Source organism: Squalius cephalus (assembly GCF_949319135.1).
Source record: "Squalius cephalus genome assembly, chromosome: 12".
NCBI lineage: Eukaryota > Metazoa > Chordata > Actinopteri > Cypriniformes > Leuciscidae > Squalius > Squalius cephalus.
Genome location: NC_137133.1, coordinates 20,468,455 through 20,476,296, shown reverse-complemented (window position 1 = coordinate 20,476,296; position 7,842 = coordinate 20,468,455). Strand labels below are relative to the sequence as shown.

The 7,842-nt window shown below is 44.0% G+C and overlaps 1 long non-coding RNA gene across 2 annotated transcripts; it reads right to left on the bottom strand.

Annotated features, from left to right (window-relative positions):
• Window positions 1–497: 497 nt before the first annotated feature.
• LOC307168977 lies at window positions 498–7,294 on the bottom strand. Of its 2 annotated transcripts, none has more exons than XR_013823017.1 (4): window positions 7,252–7,294; window positions 7,105–7,187; window positions 617–708; window positions 498–546 (listed from the first exon to the last, which is right to left on the bottom strand). It is a non-coding gene; the product is annotated as an uncharacterized lncRNA (long non-coding RNA). The 2 variants fall into 2 exon arrangements; XR_013823018.1 differs by having other exon boundaries at window positions 7,277–7,294.
• Window positions 7,295–7,842: the final 548 nt, after the last annotated feature.

Below are 7,842 nucleotides of genomic sequence, written 5' to 3'. Positions count from 1 at the left end.
TGACCTGTTGTGAAGTAATTTAAGCTGGCAAGCACTCATCTACAGAAACAGACTTGAAACTGCAGTCTATGTTTGGCTTACATGGAGTAACATACACTGTACTGCTCACTTGTACAGTCACAATTGTAAAATCACTTGATACTTGCAATTAATTTCTGCATAGAATGTATTACTTGTACATAAATTAACCACTGATTATGTCTTCTGTGCACGGTTGGGTCTCTTCCCCAAACATGCGTATAAGGTAGGGCATGCAGACTTTTGACTTAAGTAAGCTCACAACTGCAAGCATGCACACAAGTTCCTAATCAGTGAAACTGTTCTCATTCCTGCACACTGAAAAGTTATGGAAAAAAGGAAACTATAGTAAAGCAATTTACTGGTGGTCCAAAGTGCCTTGAAGTCACCAGAAAATACAAAAGACAAGCAAAAATCACTAACATAGACTTTTATTGGCACTTCTCACCATTCACAATACATCAGTTAGCAATCACAATGGTTATTGTTGGTTATTATTGATGGTTGCTTTCCCTTCTGATACCAGGCCTGAAAACAAAGAATAGATGAGAAATTTAAAGTTCTTCAGCAAGCGCAACACCAAGACTTCATACATTACCTGAATCAGGTAGTGCTCGTCCTTTTCTGCTGGAACCACATGTGGAGTCACAGCACATGCACACTTGGTCATTGTCATCTACAGAAATCCATCTAAAGACAGGAAAGAAAACGTCTCGGGTTACTGGATGTAACCCTGGTTCCCCGAGAGAGGGGAACGAGACGCTGCGTCTAATATAAACGCTACGGGGAATGCCTTCGGCATGCGTTATCTGAAGTCACTATACAACTATTCCAATCTGGATTGGTGTGCGTCATCGTGCGTCATGACGTTGCATGTGACGGTGACCCGGACGCTATATAAGGGTCACAGGAACAAGGAAATGACAGCTTCGAAAAAGGTTCAAAGCAGCTGTTCTCAGGGCGCCCCGAAGGTGGGGAGAGGGGACGCAGCGTCTCGTTCCCCTCTCTCGGGGAACCAGGGTTACATCCAGTAACCCGAGACGTTCCCCTTCATTACGGGGAACTCCCGCTGCGTCTAATATAAACGCTACGGGGAACGAGTACCAGCTAGCCCCCACCGAGAACAGGCGCCCCTGGTGTGAAACATCTGGCACACTCAAGAGCACTAAAGCAAGGGAGAGTGAAAGATCCAACTGTTCTAAGAATTTTATTCTTTCTTGTTTGGTGTACAAAGGGAAGGTTGCATCAACAACCTCGATATTAAGGTCCAAGTATATAGGCCTGATTAATGACAGGCAGAACACTTAACTCCTAACACCTTTTTAGTGGATCATCTCTGGAAGCCTAAGAGGCTCTCTTGCTTACACCGCACATGCAACGAAGGATGAAGAGCCTGAGGAATTTTTAGAATAGCCTCCGGTACCTTGGTTACCGGGGAGAAATATCTCAAAGAAAGCTAACAAACTCCCATTTAATACCCTATATAGATATACTCTGCGGAGCCGAATAAAGGCTCTAAGCAATTTAATATGATAGCCTGCAGAGACAGGGTTCATCCAGATTTTGACGCAGCATACAGAGGCAGAAAGCACTCTGAAGGTGAGGATCATTGCTAAGGACAGGGGAGAATTTATAGAACCCACTATACTAAGAATTTTATTCTTGTCTTTTTTGGTGTAAGAAAAAGGCTGAGTTAACAGCCTCAGAAGTGAGGTCCAATATATACATATGCCTAAAAAGGCAGGACACTGACTCCAAGGCACCATTAGTGGATAACCCTAAAAGCCTAGAAGGCTCTCCTGTCACACTTATAGCAACGAAGGATGAAGAGCCAGAGGAAATCATAAGATAGCCTCCGGTACCCTTATTGGCGACCGGGGAAATTTCCTACTAGAAAGCTAACAGATTTCCAAAATATGTAGATTTTCTTTTAATCTAACATATATACACGTATCCCGCAGAACCGACAGGGGCTTTTCTTTTCACAGACCTGTCAGCCTGCAAGGATAACAGGATTCATCCTAGAAGGCTACAGGGAAATATGGAGGTCATGGGACGACCCGGGTGGACCACCCTGAGAGCATACGGAGGCCGTAGGCGCCATAGCGGCTCTGAGCGTGGACGAGAGGTCCCGATTAGAGTATAGAAGAATCCCAGTACTGAAGCCACAGGGCAGTAAAAGGCTGGGTCCAGCTAACTCAATTAAAACTTCCTGAGCCGGGGAGTTCTGGAGGTAGCTGATCTGATGACCTCGGCCACCAGATCACCCTATTCGAGAAGGCCAGTGTGGTTTTTCGAGAATAAGATCTACTCAAAATCCTCTGACCCTCTCCAGAACTCCAGGGAGTAGAGCGACCGGGGGAAAAGGCGTACAGACGTTGCCTCGGCCACGTCTGTACCATGGCCTCCAGACCCAACGGGGCTGGATGCGAGAGAGAGAACCAGAGCGGGCAATGAGAATTCTCATGAGAAGCGAATAAATCTACCTCCGCCTGGCCGAACTTCTCCCATATAAGCTCCACCACCTCGGGGTGGAGCCTCCATTCCCCTGGCCTGGGCCCCTGCCTCGACAGGGTGTCTGCTCCCACATTATCAACCACAGGTATATACACAGCCCTCACAGATAGAAATTTGTCCTTAGACAAAAATAGAATATGATGGGCCAATTTGCACAGAGGACGAGACCTCAAGCCCCCCTGATGGTTGATATAGAAAACCACCGATATATTATCAGACCTAATAAGGACCTGATGGCCTCTGAGGTCTGGAGGGAAATGTCTGAGGGCAAAGAATACTGCCAGCATCTCCAGGCAACTGATGTGCCATGAGAGGAGATGGTCCTTCCAGACCCCGCGGGTGTACCGGCCCTCCATGACCGCACCCCAGCCCCTGCGGGAAGCATCCGTGGTCAGAATTTTTCTGGGACACGAAGCTCCAAGCACCTGGCCTTGGGACAGGAACCGTATGTCTTTCCATATGACTAGAGAACGAAGGTACCTGGACGTAACTCTAATCATACGGAAGGGGTTGACCCTTGGGGAAAACCCCCTGGTCCCGAGCCACCACTGTAGGGCCCCATAAGGCCCAAAATTCCTTGAAAATGTTTGACAGTGATGGCCTGGCCTAACCTGATAGCTCTAACTGCAGCCACGATACTTTAAATACGTGGCTGGGTCAAGTGAACTTGCATAGATTGCGAGTCCCACTCAGCTCCAAGGAATTTTATTCTTTGAAGAGGAGACAGAGAACTTTTCTTGACATTGAGCCTTAGCCCCAAGCACTGAAGATGACGCAAAACAACATCTCGATGTTGGATTGCTAGCGTCACTGGTTCTGCCAGAATAAGCCAGTCATCTAATAATTTAGGATGCGGTTCCCCTGAAGTCTCAGTGGAGCAAGGGCAGCATCCATACAGAAAGTGCAAGGGGATAGAGTTAGGCCGAAAGGAAGAACGCTATATTGGTAAGCTTTTCCCCCCAAAAGCGAACCTAAGGAACTTCCTATGATAATGGATGATGAAGTTATGAAAATAAGCATCCATGAGATCTATTGTCACAAGCCAGTCTTCAGATCTGATTTGCTGAATGATACTGGGTATAGTGAGCATATTGAAACTAAATCTCCTCAAAGATTTATTCAATACTCTAAGATCTACAATAGGATGAAGTCCACCATCCTTTTTCGGAACAATGAAGTAACGGCTGTAAAAACCTGAATCCCTCTCCTGATTAGGGGCAATTTCTATTGCTTTTGCTAAAAGAGATTCAACTTCATTTTCCATCACCTGGCGCTGATGTGAGAAAACCAGTGTGTGAAATACCCCGTTAAAATCGGGTGGTCTTACTTTAAACTGGATTTTATATCCTTTAACTATACCCAGGGTCCATTTAGATATATTCGGAAGGCCTGACCAGGCGTCTAAACAATCTACAAGAGGAATCAATTTCTCTGGGTTATTCTCAGGTGATATAATGTGCTTATCGGTGGTCTGAAGCAGTTTACTGGCAGGACGTAACCGATGAATAATCTAATAAGGAGATCAGTCCCTCGAGACTGACCTCAGGTTTTGAGATTCGGTGACCTGAAGCGATAGACCGGCAGGAACTAACCGAAAATAATATGAAGTGCCCATAAGGGTCCGCATTTTTACGCCAGGACCTCATAGTTTATTTATTTATTTTTCTTAGCCCGAAAGGCAGTCCTCAGACCTGACTTCGGGGCTTTTTTTTTTTTTTTTATGAGAACGTCTCCTCTGACCCCGAGCCCTGTACAGGGGGAAGGGGAGGGGAAGAGGTGACTTCCCAGAATATGAGGAGCTGGTGACTGTCCTCCATATAAGCCTTCCCTACCAAATTCGAGATAATAATATTAGCTCCACTTTAATTTTAGAGGGACGTGTCTGAGTCATCAGAGGTAATACGATATCTGGGAGAAATATTCTTCTACCCCCTGCATCATTAAATTCCCCTTTAATTTTCTTCTTCAATTATTCCACAATCTCAGTACCTCAGTATGGAGATCGTTTGAAAAAGGAAGACTCTGACACAAGGATTTTGACTGGGTTTGCAGGAAGCACTCTTTTTAGACGCTTCCTTCTTATTAAATTGCCAAACATTTAATTTCATTACAGCCCCAGTCTTTCTCCAGCAACTCCTCATAATGTGGTGAATATTCGTGGTTCAGTGTTGATAGTATCTGACTCCTCAGAATCAAATAAATCAAACACCGGGTCTTTAACACGGTCGGAAGAAGCCGCAGTGACGCGGGCTTCCGAACCGTGCGCGAGACCTGTAAACACTGCCAGGGCCGTTTGAAGGAATTTGGGGGCCCCAAGCAAAATGGACATGGAGGCCCCCCCCAAAAAAAACATATTATAATATGTAACCATATTCCGTCCGTTCGAAAAAAAAGTTGCACTAACTGTTTGTTACAAGCAGCATTTGCCGTCAGGCAGGTAGCTAACATAAACATTTTTTCTAGCCTACCTGCTGCAAAATTACACCATTTGTACAAGACAAGTGGAGCTATTTTATCCAGTGTAATTTATCACTTACCACTATCTTTAGGGGTGTAACAAAATTCACGGTTCGGTTCAATACGATACTCATGTGTTACGGTTTGGTATGTTTTCGATACAGCAAAAAGAAAGAAATGCCAATTTCCTTTTAATTCCTTCCTTTAATTTTTTTTTTTAATTAAAACTAGCATCATAAAATATGATTTCTTTTTACTTTGAGCAATTCTGGAGCTATAATTGACTCTTCTTAGGAGCATATAAAACAAAACAGCTCCTTGGAAAAAATTAAATGTAATTGTATTTATGTATTGTAGTAGTTATAAACAAATGTTTATTTTAGTTCAGATTAACATTTGAGGGCATTGTATTCATAATGTCAAAATAAAACCGACGTAATGTTACTTGAAGGCATTATAGCCTACTATTCCTGCCAAACTATGTGAATGTTTCTCACTAGATCTCGCAGCGATGTTATTACTTCTGTGTCGAATTCAAATGCTTTCTTTACTAGATCTCTTATTAGCGCTGTGTAGTAACAGTGTCGCATGATCATGATCGGCTCGCGCTGCACTGGTCCAAACTGATAAACGGTCCGTCAACCACACAATAACGAGTAGCCTAGCTCAGTTTCGTTCCGCTTACATTACGTTTGCCATTTGATGTTGGGCAATGTTGTGGTCGCGCCGGCGTCTATACATTATGAGCGCGCTTGCCACGCGCAACGCGCCTACATTTGAAATAACGAAATTTTGGTCGGCAGGAAAAATGATCCAACGAACCGTTCGGTTTGAAAACGCGTACCGAACACCGAACCGAAAGCCTCGTACCGAACGGTTCAATACGAATACGTGTATCGTTACACCCCTACCACTTTCTTGTTTTTTCTTATCCTCTTCCTTTCTCTTCATTATTTTCTGGCTTCCTGAAGCATAATTCCGCTTCATGATGACTGCCGAGGAGTTTTTGTATTTTGCCGGCAGCAGAGATCACGTGGTTGGCTGGCTGCTGTCAGCGACTACTGAGAGGGGCCCCCTTGAGGGGGATCCCGATAACAGTGTCATTGCACTTTACTGCATTGACTATCAAAGGGGCGCTCACACAGTTTGTCGTTGCATTTTATTCTTAACCAGTCGTTGTCTTGGGGCCCCAGGCCAGCTCGGGGCCCCAAGCAATTGCTTGGTTTGCCTGCCTTGTCGCGACGGGCCTGAACACTGCTCCACGTGCGAACCCAATGCAAACAGACAACGCGCTGCCTCGACAGACGCGAGCTGATGCACTAGGAACGCAAGCCTATTTTATTCTTTTTAAACAGGCTCAGGCGGGAGCGGAAGAGTAAACTCAGATACACCCTGCAGACCTGTAATCTACGCGCTGCCTCGGCAAACGCGAGATCCAAGCCACTATAGATTCTGTATTGCAATGCAGACATTAATCTACGCGCTGCCTCGGCAAACGCGAGATTAGTCACAGAATCTTTATTGCAGAGTAGCCGTAATCTACGCGCTGCCTCGGCAAACGCGAGATCCGAGCCACTATAGATTCTGTATTGAAATGCAGACATAAACCTACGCGCTGCCTCGGCAAACGCGAGATCCCAGTCACAGAATCCTTTCAGTTTGCACAAAATAGACAGTGCCCTCGAGAACTGTCCGTGCAAGCTCCGCTCACAACCCAACACCACAAAGCAAGTGTGCGCCATCCTTGCTTCTTTAATTTTTCTTAAATCAAGGAGACGCACACTGCCTTCGCCATAGTAGATTTGACAGACAACACCAAATAAGACGTACAGTTTGACATAGAACGCTGCTGAAGAACAGAAGCTGTCATTTCCTTGTTCCTGTGACCCTTATATAGCGTCCGGGTCACCGTCACATGCAACGTCATGACGCACGATGACGCACACCAATCCAGATTGGAATAGTTGTATAGTGACTTCAGATAACGCATGCCGAAGGCATTCCCCGTAGCGTTTATATTAGACGCAGCGGGAGTTCCCCGTAACGAAGGGGAACTGGTTACCCATGTTTAACAACTCAAAATCATTAGAGGTCTCAAATGGTTTGTAATACCCATTATTAAAGGAGCAAGCCTTGCTCTCTGGACTTGTCGGGGTTGAGGCCATGACAGCTTTTAGAGCACAGGTGATGTACATCTAAAGAGGACAGTTAAACATGACCAGTAAGAGAACTCACCCACAGATAGCCCAAAATGCATACAAAGCCACTATCAGCTTGCAGGAACCTGAAAGCCTCCAACTGACCCATACAAAAATGTAATATATGGCCATATATGTACTTATATTTTAAATAGCATGACATATATCTCTACATATATTTGACTTATCTGAGAACACAATATATGCCTGCAACATATATCTATACATATATTTGACTTATCTGAGAACACAATATATGCCTACAACATATATCTATACATATATTTGACTTATCTGAGAACACAATATATGACTGCAACATATATCTATACATATATTTGACTTATCTGAGAACACAATATATGCCTGCAACATATATCTATACATATATTTGACTTATCTGAGAACACAATATATGCCTGCAACATCTATACATATATTTGACTTATCTGAGAACACAATATATGACTGCAACATATATCGATACATATATTTGACTTATCTGAGAACACAATATATGACTGCAACATATATCTATACATATATTTGACTTATCTGAGAACACAATATATGACTGCAACATATATCGATACATATATTTGACTTATCTGAGAACACAATATATGCCTGCAACATATATCTATACATATAT